Source organism: Capsicum annuum, chromosome 2 (assembly GCF_002878395.1).
Source record: "Capsicum annuum cultivar UCD-10X-F1 chromosome 2, UCD10Xv1.1, whole genome shotgun sequence".
Taxonomy (NCBI): Eukaryota; Viridiplantae; Streptophyta; class Magnoliopsida; order Solanales; family Solanaceae; genus Capsicum; species Capsicum annuum.
In genome coordinates, this window is record NC_061112.1 from 17772302 (window position 1) to 17791921 (window position 19620).

The window sequence follows — 19620 nt, forward strand, 5'->3', positions numbered from 1 at the left end:
TAAAATCATGCTACTATTTTTTAACAATAGATTATCCATCTGATGTAATAGATTAACTATTTGATGCAACAGATTAACCATTTTATGTAACAAATTTACGTATGATGCCATAGATTTACCATCGGATAAAAAAATATGATGCAATATATTAACCATTGGATTAAAAATTTGATACAACAGATTTACCATCTGATGCAATAGATTTACCATCGGATGCGCGTGTAAAAGTGATACCTTAAGGGAAAATGCTCATTTCCAAATAAAAACGGTATATGATATTCTCAAGCATAGGTTTATGTAGAAAAACAAAGATAAGATGTATGAGGTGTGGATAAATTACTTTGGCATGCCGGTTTATTTTTGTTGGAAGGAGTTTGCCATAGTTACTGAACTAAAATGTTATCCTTCTTCTCCTTCTCAAGTTAAACCCATTCTAACCCAAAAAAAACACCCCACACACTCAAAAAAGGCAAATACAAGTTGAGTAATCGTGAAGACTTGGTGTCCATTGTTGACCCAAGATTCAAAAAGAAAACTTTGATAGAAGCGTTGAAAGATAAAAGACTTTCAAAGAAGCACAAGCAATTATTGTGCTTGGTTTTTTTTGTACATAATAATCTTTGGGCGAGAGACGTTAACAACAATAATCCACTTTATTTAGTAAAGCTCTCTGGGGGTCTTGAGTAATTTAACATCAATCCTTAGGGTTATGAAAGCTTCAAAATGGCTATCAAATATTGGTTGACTCTGTTAGCACCAAAGATAGTCAAATTATATTTGTTTTCCATGGGCTTTTATGGAAAATATTTCTTTTATTATGATATGATTCATTTTTTTATTCAATAATGCTTTTGATTTGTTGGCGTCATTTTATAGGCTTGCGCGTTTAAAGCCATTCCATATTTGAGACAACAAGTGAACTACCAGGAAGAAGTTTTCTGTACAAAAATCCAGAGATGGTTGTCGATCAAAACTGATAAAAATACAAAATTTCTTAATCTCTACAACCCCCGAAGGATGCAGTAAGTCTAATTCTAATGAAGTTTTTATTTCAATTAATGATTTTTCTGAATGATCTAATCATCATTCTAATATATGTACTGATTTATGTTAGATTATGCATCCGTCTCTTATTTCAACTAATCGAGAGTTAAAGATGCCATTTTTTTCTTACTTTATGGTCTATGCAAACTTTATCGGACCCTAAGGTCATTGAAAAAATAAAAATGGAAATATTTGGAGCAACAGACATCAGATAAAAATAATTTTGGAGGATGAGCTTGTTTTTGTTGATGATGGTAGCAGTAATGAAGCTATTGGTGGTGGTAGTGGTGCAGTTGTTGGGGATAATAATGCTCTTCTTACTATTTTTAAAATAAACTATAAGTATGATCATATTGGTTATGCATATTTTGCCCCTCCTAGAGAATGTTCTGCATGCAAATGCTAAGACTACAAAGTAAAACATAATGTAGTGATTAATGTTATTAATGTATTAACTGTTTTTATAAAGGAATTAACATCTAAGAGGGGTGTCATTACATCAAAGAGGATTTCATATCCATCCACTTCATAAGATATTAAGGCTAAGAGGAGAAGAAAAGTAATTTTCAATGAATTATCAAGCATCCAAAAAAGCAAAATTGCATCTCCGCTATTTTGTGTTGTACTATTAAGCAATGCACAAGGCCCATAAGAGAGAAGTATGAGCTGAAGAAGGTGAATATATAACATTATTCCAACTAACAAACAGACACATTTGTTTCAACAGATGAGACCTCTTCTGAAAATTATCAAACAGATATATACATTTGTTGCAACAGTTGACTAACCTATTGCATCAGATGCAGTATATATTGCAACCTATGTCACGTCTATTTTAGAAAATCAAATATCACTATGTACTATTTTTATTTGTATCAACAGATGACCTATATTCCCCAACTGATGGGTCATCTGTTGGGATAAATTAAATCAAGACTTCCTACTGTTTTAATTTTTCTAGACAAATGAATCGTATGTTGCAACAGATGGTTTATCCGTTGGAAATTATAATAGAGGTCTTCCTTATGTTTTAATTTGTCCTAACAGATGATCCATATGTTGCTACAGAAAGATAATCTGTTTGCTAAAATTGATGAGTTATCTTTTTCTATTTTTTTGAATCTTTGTGATTAGCATTAACAATTCTAGCTTTCATGGTAGATGTTACTACAGAAAAACATTGACAATATGCTACTCTTTTTATGGAAATATAGAGAAGCGAAAGCAGAGAAACCATACACAAGCAACATTAATGATCCATAATGACCAAAGTCGAATTCCATAGCATCCGATGATAAACAACTTATCCATATTGAGACTGTCAAAGTAATAACCTCACCCTTCCTTAGGAATTATTGGCATTAAAACTTAAATTATTCATTTGTTTGTTGAGATCTATACCCATAATAATTTTTTTACTTTTTATTTATTTGTTGATTTATTTCATATAATTTTTGAAGGCTTCAACTTATTTTATGTTTTTTATGAATTTTATTTTATCCTTAGATTTGAGCTTATTAATTGAAATAGAATACTAGATTCAAATATTGTAATAGATAAGGTATCTATTGCAACAGACGACATATCTATTATAAAATATCAAACAGATTTAGATATATGTTGTAATATGTAGGTTATCTGTAGGAAATTATCAAATAAGTTTTCTCAGTGTTGCAATAGATAGACTTAGATAGAAATATCGGCATAATGCAACAGATGACTAACCTGTTGCAACAGATAAACTATCTGTCATAACAAGGAGAATATCTATTAGAACAGACAGACAATCTGTTGCATTATAAAAAATTCAACATTCATTAGACATAAAAAAAATTGCCACTACATGTAAAGTGAAGTAACTTGAAATAAAAAAGTGGAACCCATTGGCAGGTACCTAAAGTTGCAATGATATTTCACTTTGGTACCTCAAGTAGACAGTGTTCATTTTAAACACCTAAAATAGGCATCAAATGTGTCAGTTTGGCACTTTTTACCCTGTTGGGAGCTCGCGTGTAATTCACGTAGCCAAGCGCATTGAACCCCTATTTTTGCTGACTTGGTGTATAATTTGGCCCCCAACAGTTATTTTTCCCCTATTGTCTTATATATTCATCTTCTTCCTAAAATTTAACCCTAAATTCCCAAATCTTCTTCTTCATCATCTTTTTGTCTCTATCCAAATTCTTTAAATTATTTAGATTTTGTAGTTCTTCATCTTTTTTGCATTTTTTTCCAACTGAGCTTGACAATGCCGCGCTCATCTTCCACTATTTTTCGTGATAAAGATTTTCAATATTGTAAGTGCGAACATGAAGCTCGATTGAAGACTTCTTGGACTCAACAAAATTCAGGTCGTAGGTGTTTTACTTGTAAGCTTTCAAAGGTAATACTTTTTTATTTAATTAGTTGATTAATTATTGACTTGCAATTATTTTATAATTGTGGTCTTGTTTTTATAGAAATTGGGTGGATATGATTACTTTAATTGGTATGAAGAACAACACACTTCACAAGCCAATCATGTAATATGAGGTTTGTTGAAGAAAGTCAAGGATTTTGAAGAGAAACAAAATCGAGCAAGAAGATACTACATTGTTAGCGTTATTGCTACTGGTTTAGTGTTTTGGGCACATGAATATTCAAGCATAATTGCTGAAATTCTCATAGTGGTGTATTTGATACTTGTTTGTTGTTGTTGAGCACATGAATATTCAAGCGTAATTGTTGGAAAATATCAAATAGATTTAGATATATGTTGCAACATATAGTCATCTGTTGGAAATTATCAAAGAGGTTTTTCCACTGTTGCAACAGATAGACTTAAATAGAAACATCGGCATAATGCAATAGATGACCAACCTGTTGCAACACATAAACTTTCTATCATAATAGGTAGAATTCTATTACAATAGACAAACAATCTATTGCATTATTAAAAATTCAACTTTCATCAGATAAAAAAAATTGCCACTACATGTAAAGTGAATTGACTTGAAATAAAAAATTGTTATGGTGTTTGTGTTCTACATCTTCTTATTTATACACAGGCTCCAAGTGTCCAGTTAGTACCCCATAAGACTAGACTTCTTACATGTTTTCCATAGCATTGTCACACAAAAATGTCGTTAGCTCAGCCTTTTCTGTGTCGGTCAGTAAACATTCGATGTATACAAATATGTCGACCTACACGCATCAGTGGTTTCATTTTTTGGAAGGTCCGTGTCCTTGTTTCGACCTTTAAAATCCCATGTTATATTCTTCAACACTTTTAATGGAAAATCATCCATCAGTTTATTGTGCCTCAACAAGTTAGGGAACAAATTCAACAATGGTTGAATATGGGTAACGAAATTGGTCTCCTCGATGGTAGGTAAGTTACAGTCATAAACCTTTATCTTTCCCTCCTCGAGTAGTATCTCAAGAGCCAAAAATATTTGACATTTACGTTCATGACTGCAAGAATTCTCTTTTCCTTGGTCCAACTCTTGTCTTATGGATATGGCCTCTCCCCTCTAACATATTTAATCATTTCTTCATCCCATTAGAACACAAAAACTAATGAATCAAATCTCGAGCCACCGGGATTTGATGTTAGCTTACTAAGATCATTGTACCTATCCTTGAAATTCTTGTAGAAGTTGAATTCCATTATCCTATCGACAATATCATAAGCTTTTAGGTACACTAATTGTCTACCCATCATGAGGCATAGAATTTCTTCAATATATTATGATATAAGAATTCAATTTTTAAATATGTTAGTAATTGTAAAAAGGGAAAACATAGTGAAAAGATGCAATGGATGGTCGATCTATTGCATAGGGTTCTCTGAATCTGTTCACAGATTACCCATTTAACGTAACTTATACAACAGATGGGTAATATATTGCAATAAAACCACCACCAGTTGCACCAGAATACACAGCTATTGCAACAGATGACATATCTGTTATGTAGCTTCTTCTTCATGGAGTAGATTAAGAGGATAGGTTAGGAAAAGTAAACTTACCTTGTCTGCATATGGCATAAGAACATCTATTATACTCTTGAAGTCTTGGGCAAAAAAGGTATGCATAGGATAATCTTGCTTGGCATTCTTGGCCCATCGCAATCCCTCTTCTCTTTAGCGCCAAGTTCCGAGTATATGTCCACCTTTTTTAATGGCCCCTACCCTTCAACAACTTTTGGAGAGGGAGGAGTAGAAATGTTTTTAATTTTTGATTAGAGAGTACTTGGCTAATTGCTCTTTTAGTTCTCCCAAGTGCCACTATGGGAGTGTATGGCTCCCTCACCTTCAAGGAGGATATGACAACCCTCTTGGATTTTAATTCCTCAACAAATTTAGTGATAGCCTCTACTTTTTCAAAGAGTTTATCCTGACTATCCTTGCAGTATTTGCATTTGCAATAAGAACACAAGGGTGAAGAGGGGTGAGAGGGACACTTGTAAGGGTAGGAGGGACCAGTGTAAGGATGAGAGGGACCTGTGTAAAGGTGACAAGGACCTGTTAAATGGGTGTTTTCATAAATATTTATTTTTTCTTGAGCACCAACATGCTGGTATTAGCATCAGTATGCTTGCCACCAACATCAATAACTCCACCAGCAATACCCTACGAAGAAGCACCCGGATCTGTTACAGTAAGTTGGTCATGAAGAGCCTCAACATTAGGCTGACCTTGCCTAATTGATTTCCTTTGGTTGTTTATTAACTCCATCATTGGGTCTGTTATTGTATCAACAAGACCTAGATTAATAAAAGAAGTTATCCCCAACTCTTGCTCAGTAAGCAAGATTCATGGATGCACAACCTATAAAAAAGATAAATACATTTAAATTATATAATAATAATTTATAGTCAGTTGGGTTACATATTAACACAGACAACTTATGCAACAAATGATCTATCTGTCGTAATAACTAATCTTTCTATCACAACAGATTAACAAAATATTGCATCAGATTACCCATCTGTTGCATAATTTATAGTAGATGGGTAATATGTTAATTCGGGTGCAAAGAACCAGAGAAACATATGGGTAATATGTTGCAAAATATGAATCGGCTGTCGCAATAGATTACCCATTTGTTGCACCAGTTACAGAAGATGGGTAATCTGTTGCAACAGATGACCCATCTGTCATAACAGATGGCACATCTATTTCAATATCTTTCTTTGAGTCAAATTATTTTACTTGGAATAAGATGTACTGCATCATTCGAAGAGTTAAAGAGATCAACCTCCCTAATTCTTTTATTACTTTTTACAGCCAACCACCTAAGGATCCTTAGATGAGAAACCTCATCCGGGTAAACCTTGACCTACTTTTGGAGGGAAGGAATGGCTTCAAATGCCTAGGACTAAAAATGTAAACGACAATCAAGCAAAAAAAATCATAATATTTATTTAATACAAATTAATATATAAGTAAACAAACAGTGATTAAATTTACTAGGAAAGCCGTATAATGCTATCGTCTTTGGGGATAGCTTTGATAGTAAATATTTGACAGTAAGTTGTAGTTGTCATATCCCCTGGGATAATTGTTGAATTTCTCAAAATCCTCAACAAGCTTTAACAAATCATCTTCTATGACTTTATTGACATCTCTTGCCAATATAACAAAAAGGGAAAACCAAACTAAGCACAATTTCCCCCTATACTACTTTAGTATGGTTTTATCATTGAGATGTTTTATCAACTTATTAGATTTGTACCCACGTCCAGCAATGTCCAATAACCCATCTATTTTTCCTTATGTTTGTTGGTTTTGGTGGGTGGTCGCTACGACAATGCCTTTCCTTTATTTGATGGTATTGGTTTAGTTGTCCTGCTTGCCTTGGACATTTTGTAGGGTGTTTCCTTGATAAGAGGTTCTTCTGGATTATTGTATCTCATGCCTGACACTATGGAAAACTCTTTCAATTCAAAACAAACCGACATGCCACAGTAGTTGATCCAGATTTCATCCATCTTTTTGCCCCCCTCGTTTGAATGTTTCTCATCCCCTACATACTTGATCCTGTGCTTAAGAAGACCATATACCATGCTTATTTGGAAATGGGCAGTATAGTCCTCAGGCAGCACAAGAAAGTGTCCAAAGCAGTTATTCTTAAGAAGTTTTTCCATGTTTTCATTCTTCATAGTTTTCTAAAAGTCATCAAAAGGTTTCCCCAGCTGACATTTAAGTACAAAATCACCAGTTACTTCTGCAAGGTCATATATCGGCATCGCAACTAGAAACCTGTCAATACTAATAGTTTTGACAGCCTCATGCTGGGACTTCGATATTAATTCACGCCTCATTGGTGATGCATTATCATTCTCTTTATCACTTTCTTCTCCCTTCTCTTCTTGTTTATCTTCTTTTTCTTCATCCTTACTTTGATTTTCCTCATCACTATCTATAAACCTTTGTCCACCACCCATAACATTATTTTCATATCTTTCCTCATCTTTACTATTCCCTAACTGAGATTGTTTAGGAAGTTCCTCCAAATCCCTATGTACTCTAGCCTTTGTTAGGTGGCCAGAAGTTGAACCACTTTCACTTTCTTATCTTTTGGAAGACATATTTACCTACAAATAATAGAAAAAACAAAAAATACATTACAATTGATGTATGCATAAATTTTAAAAAATATATTACAAACACCACCAATACTAACACCACCAACAACCACTATGAACACCACCAATACCGACACCACAAACACCACTAGTGCCACCACGATGACCACCAACACCATCACCAATATCCACTAACACCAGCAATGCCACCAACACCACCACCAATACCAACACCACCTCTAAGGCCACCTATACCAACACCACCACTAATAGCCACCAACAACACCACAAACATCATCCAATAATACCACGATAGTCAACGGAACAATGCAACAAAAAGTAGGGTTTTCTCAGGTTCTTCCTATGATTTTATCATCAAAACTCAAAATTTTTAACCCATTCTTGAAGATAATACAACTAAAAGTTTTCATTTTCATCATTAATTCAGAATCCCAAATTTTTAGAAAAAAAGAAAAAATGTAGAACTTTTCTTGAACTCGGTTACCTACTAAGATAGAGAAAATGATGGATACAAGTAAGAATGAAGTCAAAAATAATAAATATGTGGTGAAAATGGGAAGAAAATCGATATATTGTGAAGGGTTGAGAAATATGTTGAGTAATTATTATTTTTATTATTGAGAGAGAAAGAAGAGAGCGAGAACTCAAGATTTGAAATAATGAAACATTTTTTCCACAAATGGATGATTTTTATGGGTTGATTTGTATTTTGGAAAAGAATGACAAGTTTTGAAAATGAAAAGTTTTGAAAATATTAATTTGGTCCAAATTGATCTTAATTATTTTTTAAAATTTTAAAAGATATTACTTTTAACCGTCTCATCATAATAAAGTGTATTAAGTTCAACTGGAACACTGATGAATTTTCGGTATTAGCTTAATAATAAGTTAATAGGAACCATTTTAACTCAGAGTGATCATTCGATAACTCAGGTTAGGAGGAATGCAATACCAACATCATGTAATATAGTAAGAGTCAATTAAAGTTGTAGTTGACCCGGTCAACTCATCCCTAGTTGTAGATAAATCAATTTAGGTATTATCTTAATAATAAGTTAATAGGAATTGTTTTAACTCAAAGTGATTGTTCGATGACTAAGGTTAGGAGGAACGCAATACCAATATCCTGCAATATAGAAAGAGCCAATTGAAGATGTAGTTTAACCTATCAACTCATCCTTAGTTGTAGCTAAGTCAGTTTAAGTATTAGATTAATAATAGGTTAATAGGAATCATTTCAACTCAGAATGATTGTTCGACGACTCAAGTTGGGAGAAATGCAATACCAATATCATGTAATATAGTAAGACTCAATTGAAGTTGTCGTTGGACCACGTAAACTCATCCCTAGTTATAGCTAAATCAATTCAAGTATTAGCTTAATAATAAGTTAATAGAAATCATCTCAACTCAGAGTGATCGTTCGATGAATCAAGTTGGGAGAAACATAATACCAACATCAAGCAATACAGTAAGACTCAATTAAAGTTGTAGTTGACCCTGTTAACTCATCCCTAGTTGTAGCTAAATAAATTTAGGTATTAGTTTAATAATAACATAATAGGAATTATTTCAACTCAAAGTGATTGTTTTATGATTCAGGTCGGGAGAAACACAATACCAATATCATGCAGTAAAGTAAGAGTCAATTAAAGTTGTAGTTGACCCTATCAACTCATCCCTAGTTGTAGCTAAATCAATTTAGGTATAAGCTTAATAATAAGTTAATAGGAATTATTTTAACTCAGAGTGATTGTTCGAAAACTCAAGTTGGGAGGAAAGCAATACCAACATCATGTAATATAACAAAACTCAATTGAAGTTCTAGTTGACCATATCAACTCATCCCTAGTTTTACATAAATCAATTTCGGTATTAGCTTAATAATAAGTTAATAGGAATCATTTCAACTCAGAGTGATCGTTCAATGACTCAGGTCGGGAGAAACACAATACTAATATCATGCAATATAGTAGACCCTATCAACACTTCCCTAGTTGTAGCTAAATCAATTGAAGTTGTAGTTAAATATATGAACTTAATTGAAATTTTATAAAAACAAATGTTCAACCTGTTGCAATAGATAATTTATTTGTTGGAATTTGTCAAACAGATTATTAAATATGTTGCAACAGATTACCTATCTATCGTAAATTATCAAATAGACGTTGGCATCTGTTGCGATAGATGACTGAGCTATTGGAAATTTTCAAATAGAAATTGTCATCTGTTACAACAGATGAGTTATATATTTTTAGATCTTTTTTTTTATTTGAAAGCAATTTTCCGTTAGAGATAAAAAAGATAAAATAGTAAGGCAGTAAAAAATATTACATGGATAACTCAAAAATCTCCTTCTTGAGTAGTCTTATCTTGTGTTTTCAATATCACCGTCTCCTCGTGCCCCTCAAAGCTATTAATGAATATTTAAAACCATCTCTAGAATTCTCTTTTCTTCAGCCATAAATTAACTTAGCTCATCTCTCTTCTTTCTTTCAAAATTCTCTTTCTCTTATCTTTAAGGTAATCACAACCGTCTCCTTTTTTCCTCACTTTTCTCTCTTCTTTTGTATGAGTATCCTTTTGGATCTCAACCTATCAATATCTTTTCTCATCTAAAATGGGTGTTCTAATCCCTTTTCTTTTTTTACATTGCAGGTATGGTTCACTATTGTACTTTCCTTCTTGTCTTCTACTTTGTATGTTATTTAAATTAAATATTTACATCTATTATTTTTATAGATTACCCATTACCAGCTTTCTATTTATTGAGAAAATTAAAGAAAAGGTGATTTTTAAGTCTTGAATGAATGAACTATTGTTTTTATTAAAAAAATATGCGGAAAAAGTCAAATGTTGGGTGAACTTAAAAAGCTTTGTTGTCAGTATCATATTTTATGTCTTTTGTTTGTTACTTTGTTGGTGGTGCTGTTGTTGGGGATGTTGGTGTTGTTGGAATATGTGGTATTTGTGTTATTGATGGTGCTGGAACATATGGTATTGCTTCTTTGTTGTTAATATTGTTATTGATGTTGTTGGTGGTGTTACAACAGTTTCCTCAACTATTGCAACTGATTAATTAGTTGTTGGAACAGACGGAGAAAATGTTGGAAGAAATTAAACTAGTAGTAAGGTTGGTTTGATTTATTCCAAAAGATGACCCATCTGTTGCAACGTGTCAACCATCTTTTGCCACAAATACATCGCCTATTGCAACAGATGACTAATATGTTTAACAGATAGAAAATCTGATGCACCAGATGGATAATCTATTGCAACACTTATTGTAATGTGATGTATTCATTCAATTTTATGTTACCCTTTTGCAAAGTTCTTTTTGTTCTTCTCTTGTTTGACATCAAATATTTTTCTCTTGTTTGCAGATAAAAAGAAGTGAAAGTGGATCAACTTTTTCCAGACCAGCATTAAAGGCTAGAGTAAAGATGGGATTGGTGGAATAAGCTGCTTGCAGATGGAACTACTTCATATGTGGGAGGTATGTATTACTGATCAACCTATCATAAAAATACACATCCAGTACACTGATATTGTGAATGCTGGTTCTTTAACTATTAGTCATTAATAATTCAAACAAGATATGGCATTTTAAGTTAAGATTGTTAGGTTCAAACTGGTAATGCTGAGGGACCAAGTAGGTGGTGTTGATACCCTGTTACGATTTAATAAGGATTTGGCTAATATTTATGTGTCAAGTTTAGAGAAGGGTTCAAGTTTTTGGTGGCAATGTGAAACATTCAACTAGTGATTGGACTAATTTTAAGGGTTTAATGGACTTTTGAAAGGCCTCTAAAGCCTAGCATGTTGCAAACAAGAATGGAAAACCAATAGAAATTCCCTTGATCTAAATTTATATGGATTGGTTGCTTGAGGAGACAATTATACAGCAGAAGGTGATTGGGAAATACCTAAGCAGAAAAGGGGAGGTTGAGAAGACTATATATCAACTCAAACCTTATAAAGGAAGAAACACGGGGTAGGAAGGAACGTGTAGAGAATATGGTTGATGAAATTGACATGAAAAATAAAACAATTGAATGAGCTAAAAATGTGAAATTATATCCAAAAATGAAAATCCATTAGTCCATTTTGAAAACAAAAATCTTGAAGTGGATTGGAGTTGTGCACTTTGTTAGGGGACTGCAACTAGCTAGCGTGGCCTGAATAAAGACCCACAAAATGTAGGACCAAAACTTATGGTTGCAACTTTTTGAGCACCGATGGTGGTAAGATTATCAGTGAAGAATGAAATCTAAACCAACAACCCCTAAAGTAAAAATAAGGGATTAAGCCAAGGTGGCAATTTTTAGAGTTAAAGTTGTATCCCATGCCTCCTGTTTATGGTTCTAGTCTTTTTCAAAGGTAGTGGAAAAAATAAGGCATGGGATTTCTACCCAACTTTAGACCTTTTTGTTTCTATTACCATTGACCTGATTAGAACCACAAACAGAAGGCATGGGATGCAAGTTAGACTTCAGAAATTGACGCTTTGGCTTCCTTTATTTTTACTTATGGAGTTGTAGGTTTAGGCTTCATTCTTGACTAAAAATCTTACCAATCCTCTGTTCTCACTAATCTGCTTCCTTAAAGTTTGGGTCCTACACTTTGTGGATCATCATTAAGGTCACGCTCACTAGTCGTAGTCCCTCGCAAAGTGTCCAGCTCTAGTCCTCTTGAGCATTTTTCTGTTTTAAGAACTACTGATGGATTTTAATATTTTGATACACTTCCACATTTGAAGCTCATTTAGTTTTCATCTCTCAAGTCAATTTCATTGGCCAAATTCGCTAGAAGTTCATTACTTCCTTCCCTGTGTTTCCTCTTAAACAAGGTCTGAGATGATATATGGTATTCTCTACCTCCCTTTTTCTACACAGGTATTCTCCTAAGAACTTTCTTCTATATAATAGTCTCCTCGAGCAACTCATCCATATAAATTTGGACCAGGGGAATTTCTATTGATTTTCCATTCTATTTTGCTGTAGTGCAAGGCTTCGGAGGCCTTTCAAAAGTCCATTGCACTATTAAAATTGGTCCAATCACTATTTGACTATCTACAATGCCATTCTTTCTCAGACTTTGATGCATAAACAGGAGCAAAACCTTTATCAAATTGTAACAACGTATCGACACCACCTTCTTAGAACCCTTCGACCTTATTAGTTTGCACCTATCAAACTAAACTGTAAAATGTAGGATCTTATTTGAAGGATCAATGTGTAATCGATAAAAAACTGCTTTCACAAAATCATTGTACTTTATGTGTGTCTGTCATGAAAACCTGATCAATAATACAAAACTCTTACGCATGAAAGTGGATCCATTCATTTGTGGTTCCCATCAATGTCAGATAGTGTTTATTCTTTGTTTCCCATGGTTATGTAGCGTACAAGACTACGGAGGCTCAAAGGGTAACCATTTGTAATGTCAGGGGACTACATGCCCGTCAAGAAAAAACAAGTGCTACAAGTCATGATTTTTTCATCTTTTTTGTTTTTAAATATTTTTTATATATAATAAAATGGTCACCAATTTGGATTAATTAAGTATGTGATGACTATTAAAAAAGAGATGAACAGTCGTGACTTTTTTCTACCATATTCAGAGTAGTTGATAAATCAAATTCTCTATTTGTTATAACTAACGAACAGCTGATAGAAGAAATCAAAATATCTCCTCAGTTATATGGTGTATCTATCGCAACAGATAATCCATATGTTACAACAGATGTCTTATCTTTTGTAACATACAGACCATCTGTTGTGACAGATGGGCCATCTGTTGCAACAGCATAATAATAACAATTGTTATTAAAGGAGAAATCATTTTGAAAAGGTTAGAAGTTTGAATGTAAAAAAAAGTCATGACTTTTCACAGAAAACAAAAAGTTAGCAGATTGAATGTAATTAATACAATAGAGATGAACAGTCATGTCTTTTTCCCTAACATATTCAGATTCAGTCCTCTATAAATAGGTCTCTCCTTAATCTTCATTCTTCTCCACTTTATTTATAATTTCTTGCATTTTGTTTTGTCGTATTACATCTTCAACCACTTCTCTTCAAAGAGCATATTCCTTTATCGTTGAGGTAACTTTTTTTGTGTGTAAATCTACCAGTTGCTAGTATACGTTGTATTACATTCGTACTATTTTCTTTTCTTTTGTGTTTATTTTTTTTGTCATTTCATACGTGTTCTAGACTTGGTTGATCCTGTTTGGGACATTGCTATTTTGCGTAACACCGTGTGGTAACTTTAGAGGCAGGTTAATGATCTATAGAGAGAGTTGGTCATCGTGAGAGCAAGGATGTTTAGAGAGATACAGAGTCTAATGAGGGCCCTGCTACTGATGGATAATGATTGGCCGTGGTCAATAATAATACTGATGATGATAATTAGAATGTGTTTCTTTTCTTTTAGCTTATGTATTTTAATTTTTCTATATCGGATCTATACCTAATATATTTCGTTTTTAGTTTGATGAAAAATTTATTTTTGGTCGACTTTGGCTTTTTAATTCTTATTTAGTTTTCATTCTGTCTATTTCTTCTTCTCAACAAACATATTGACGGTTGAAGGTAAGTACAAATTTTGAATCCAGTAGCAATAGCAAGAGTTTTAAGTTCTTTCAACAGATGGACCACCTGTTGAAACAGATTGGTCATCAGTTGGGTTTCTGTCAGCAGATTATCCATATGTTACAACAGATTTTTTATCTATTGGAGGAAAACATTCTAGTTTGATGAACTATATTGTGTTCTTCCAGCTAATGTCCATCTATTACAACAGATGGGTAATCTATTGTAAATAATTTTGTGGTCTGCTATATTTAGTTCCTGTTTTATCTCTTTTTATTAATGCACAAGTTATTAAAAATATATTTTCTATAATAAATGATAACATTTACATTCAGAACAATGAGTTAAATATATAAAAGTCCATAACAAACAACAACACAAATTTTTTCAATTACAACAATCATTTGGATTACGATCTGGGCATGTAGTTCTTTTAGGGACAGCCTTCTTACATACGGAGCACTTGTTTCTTTTGATGGAAATGATTCTCTGATTCCACACCTCCTCTTATATAGCCTTTTTCTCGATTTGATAGTCCTTGGATCAATATATGAAGGAGGTATTAATCTCCCTAAAAACTTTGCAGGAACAACCCAAGATTCTTCAGGAGGTACCAGAGTAATGTGACTACTATATGCCATTTTATATTTTCCACCTAATAATATGAAGAGGAGTACTTATAAGTTTTACTTCTATATTTTACACCATATTGATCTCGAAGCGCTGCCATAGCATATGGACAGGGTATTTTGTCCAAGTCAAAAACTTTGAATGTACGAGATCTTGTTTGAAGATCGACCGTGGCAACATCACCATGACTGTTGTTATTGAAATTGTAATCTGCTATTGGATGAGAAAATAACATATTCCCCAAACTGATGTTCGTTGATATTATTTTTTCTGCTTCTATAACAAATTGGGTTCCTGCATTGTCTAACTCCACACGCCTTTTGTGAAAAAAATATGCCATACTTCTCATTTATTATATAAAACAGAGCCACAATGAGAAATTCTCTTTCATCGCCAAACAATGAATTCACTAATTCAGCTATGTTTGATGTCATAATATTGTACCTATACAAAAGAATCACTTATTATGACAGCATACTAATCTTGTACCTCAAATAAGCCATTAAATCCATAAGAATATACCTATGTTTCAGATAGTATGCCCGACTCCATCTCTCAGAACCAACACGTATGAGATGTTCTGCTGCCTTGGGATACATATTCTTTATTTGATTAAAATGGTCTAAAAACACTTCTCTATTATATGCTTTAGCTGCTCTATAAAAAAGGGTCATGGCCCTTTCGTTTGAAAGTTAGTCTGAATGTTCTCTCTAAGATGCCTAATGCAACGACCAAAGTGAGCTGAAGTGAAGAAAATCAAACCCGTCTTTGGAACACTTGGATGCCTATCTAAAACAAAACACAACTCTTCAGTATCTTCGATGAAACTTCGCAGTTGTTTAAAAAATATTCATAAGAAGTATCGCATTCCTTATGCTACACAAAAAGCGACAGGAAAGATATGATTCTCTGTATCCTACGCCACCGCCACTATGAGAACTCCATTATACCTGATCCTTAAGAAGGTCTGGTTGATGGCTATTTATTTTCTCAAATGTCAAAAATCTTGAATCCAGGCACCATAGGATACAAAAAAGTACATGGACCTTCTATTTTCTTCAACATGCAACGTTATCTTACTTCTGGGATTGTTGGACTCAAGCATGTAATGGTAGGCATCGAGGACTGCATACCTGTACTCGTGTGTCCCCCTAACTAAATCCTTGGAAACCCCCATAGTTGTATATATCTTCTAATAACTAACCATGATACCCAATTTCATAAGGAGTTTATTGGACATATCCCTTGTAGAAGGCCCATTGCCATTGGGGAATCTATTCTTAAAATATTCACCAAGGACCTTTGCAGTAGCGTGAGGATTTTGGCTTGAAATGTGCTCCAAACAGAGCTTATGTACTTTACCGCTCTCAACCACCACTTGCAGTTCGGATTAGCACATCTATAACAAAAGACTTTGCTCGAATTAATCACCTTCATTATTCTGAAATTTTTTTTCAAGCAAGAAATAAACAAAGTAGTAGATAGTTCTTTTTTGTCCTTGAATGACATTTATTGTAAAAGCTGATCTCATCAGCTTGATGATTGCTAATCTGTGTCGATTGAGACGAACTGCCCACTGTATTGCTTGCAGGAATGGGCGTAGGTGTTTGATCATCATCTAGAATATTTATGTCCAGATCATCCAATCTATCATCAAAGATGTCTTGTTGTTCTTCTTCTTCTTCTACATTCTGGTTCTCATTTTCTCTTTTCTTTTCAGCCACATACACCCTTAACACTGGCTTGGATGAATAACTAAGATAACTATGAAACTAAACCTAATCAGTTATCTTAAAAGGTAGTACCCTCTAATTTTCAAAGGAGCCATGCATGTAGCTGATGATGAGTTCTTACGGTTGACAATTCAGTCCGCAATAGCTGATGATTAAGTTCATAAAATCATCATATGAAAATCCCTTTGGACTGTCATAGCTATTGTCTCTATTGTTTTACCCTCCTTCCAATGCTATATATATTAATTGCTCTTCTCGATCCATGACCATGACAATCCACCCCTATTGTTATTGATCCCTCTACTAATGGTACCTAAATACAGTCATTTGTTAAAAAAAGTTAATAATGATATCATAATAAAATTAATAGTGATTTCATAGTGCCGTAACATGAACACCAATAGATGTGTAATCTATTGCAACACGTGAAAAATTTATTGCAACAGGTAAGTGATCAGTTGCAACAGATTACTTACTTGTTAGGATTCATGTTATGCTCCTGAAGCTAATTTCAACAGACAAGTCATATATAATAATAGGTGAATCACATGCTGCAATAGAAAATACATCTATTGCAACATATAAAGTGTCTGTTGGAATAGATGTTACAGTACTAAATAACTAACTTGTTGCGATAGATGTTTACTCTGTTGCAACAGATGGTGCGTTTATTAGAATCCAATTTAGGTTCTGTTGCAACAAGTTACTAATATATTACAATAGATATTTACTCTATTACAACAGATGATGTATCTGTTGGAATCGAGTTCAGGATCTGTTACAATAGGTTACTAATCCATTGCAACAAATATTTACCCCGTTGCAACAGATAACTAGTCTGTTGCTACAGAAATCTAGTTTGTTGCAACAAATGACCCATCTATTCAATTCATGTTATAGAACTATAGAACTATAAACATGGATCCAACATATGAGTCTTTCGTTGCAACAAATGGCTCATCTGTCGCAATAGGTTATGTTCTATTTAAACAGATGCCTCTTATTGCATTCATGTTCGTGTGCTATCTATTGTTGAAAAAATAGCACAATAGCAATTACCCAGATGATAAATTCAATTAAAAATCATAATTTGACTTACCAGAGTCTTCTATGAAGTAATTCCAAAGTGGAAAGTGATGTACGAAATAAAATTTGACCTAAGAAATTGGTCAGATAGCAGCAGTAGCGGTAACAACAACAACAATATTCAACAAGAAGAAGATAATAATAAAGTAGAAAATGGTGATAATGAAGAAGAAGATGATGATAATGAAGCAAAAGATGATGAATAAAGCAACAACAACAATGAACAACAAAAATTGCTAAAAGATAGAAAAAATAATGGATGAGAAAAGAGGCATTTCTCTCTATTTCTGTTATATTAGGTTAACATTTAGATCAATGTGTAAATTTAAAAATTTGTGGACTATTATCAAACTTCCCCAACTTTCTTAATCCATAATAATGTAATTGTTACCTTCACTCAATTACTAAGACTTGAGTCACCTACACCTCATTTTCAAACTCTTTTGTCACTTTGAACTTAATGCCCCATGTATCTGTTTAGAATGTGTACAAAAATTATATCATTGTTGAATAAAATTATCTCCGCCGCTTACATTGTATTTTGTTGTATATACATACATACATATATATAAAAATATAATTTATATTATATATTTTTACTTTATAATTAATTTCAATATCCACATTTTAAGTCAAATTTTGAAAGTATGTTGGCGTCATATAATCTTGACAATAAATCTTTTTTGTTTAGAATAGGATGCCTAATCCATTTCAAAGATCTGTTCAAAGATTTGTAATTTATTACTAATCTGGGAACACCATATTCCTTTTCTGCCACATTATTAACATAAAATATAGTACAAGACCAACCATACCAATATGCAAATAATTATAATGATTTTTATATAAATCGATATAACGTTTATTTAATAAAAAAATAGTATTAACTAGGATCTGAGGGGCGGCGGTAAACCGTATGGACATCCAGACCTTTAATACAGGAAAATTGAAACATACAAGAATTTCAAATAGCTTAATGATTGTATGGAAGAAATAATCTTTTACCCAAGCAAGGGGCCTATGTGAATTCAATACATACATACGTTAAGCCCATGTGTCTAGCGGTTCTAACCATGAAAAAGGGATGCCCTTTTTGAACAACTTTAACGGTCTAAAAATTCACAGCTTGCTATACGGATCCACTAAGGAAAATCCAACAAAAGTAGTACTAAATTAGACTGTACAACCTTCTCGGAACCAAGCCAAGAAATTATAGAAAAATTCTTTTATATTTTGATAGAGTTTGGATCTTTCATGATTATTATGTAAGAGAAGTTAGATATTCAACATAGATATAAATCTTTTTAACTGGACATAGTCATAGCCAAAGAGGAGGAGAGAGAGAGAGAGTTTAAAGAACTTAAAATTAAAATTTCTAAAAAGTAATAATAAATACCTTATGAGGTCAGAACAGTAGTGAACATTTCTTTTTTATTCACAATGAGAGAAATTTTTACAAAATAAAAATTGTACAAAAGAGCCTGGTCAATGCTAGTAAGCCACGTAGCCATCCATACCTTTAATACAGGAAAATCAAAATATACAAGAATTTCAAATAGCTTAATGACTGTATGAAAGAAATAATCCCAAGCAAAGGGCTTGTCTAAATTCAATACATACTTACGTTGTGCCCATACGTCTAGCGATTCTAACCGTGAAAAAGAGACGCCCTTTTTGAACAACTTTAATGGGCTAATGTAACACCCCAAAAATGGGTCCCAATACATCACGGGGTGCACAAGACTACGAATAGCCTTAAGCTAACCTTGTAAGCCTTCTACTGAATCTGAAGCTTATAATAAGGAAATATATAATCAAAGCTAAATGCGGAATTCTTTCTGATCTAAGATGAACATGTCTAAACATAATATCTGAAAATACTTAACTAAGAAGTCTGGACAATCAATACTAGAAATTAGAATCATAATTAGCAGCCTGAC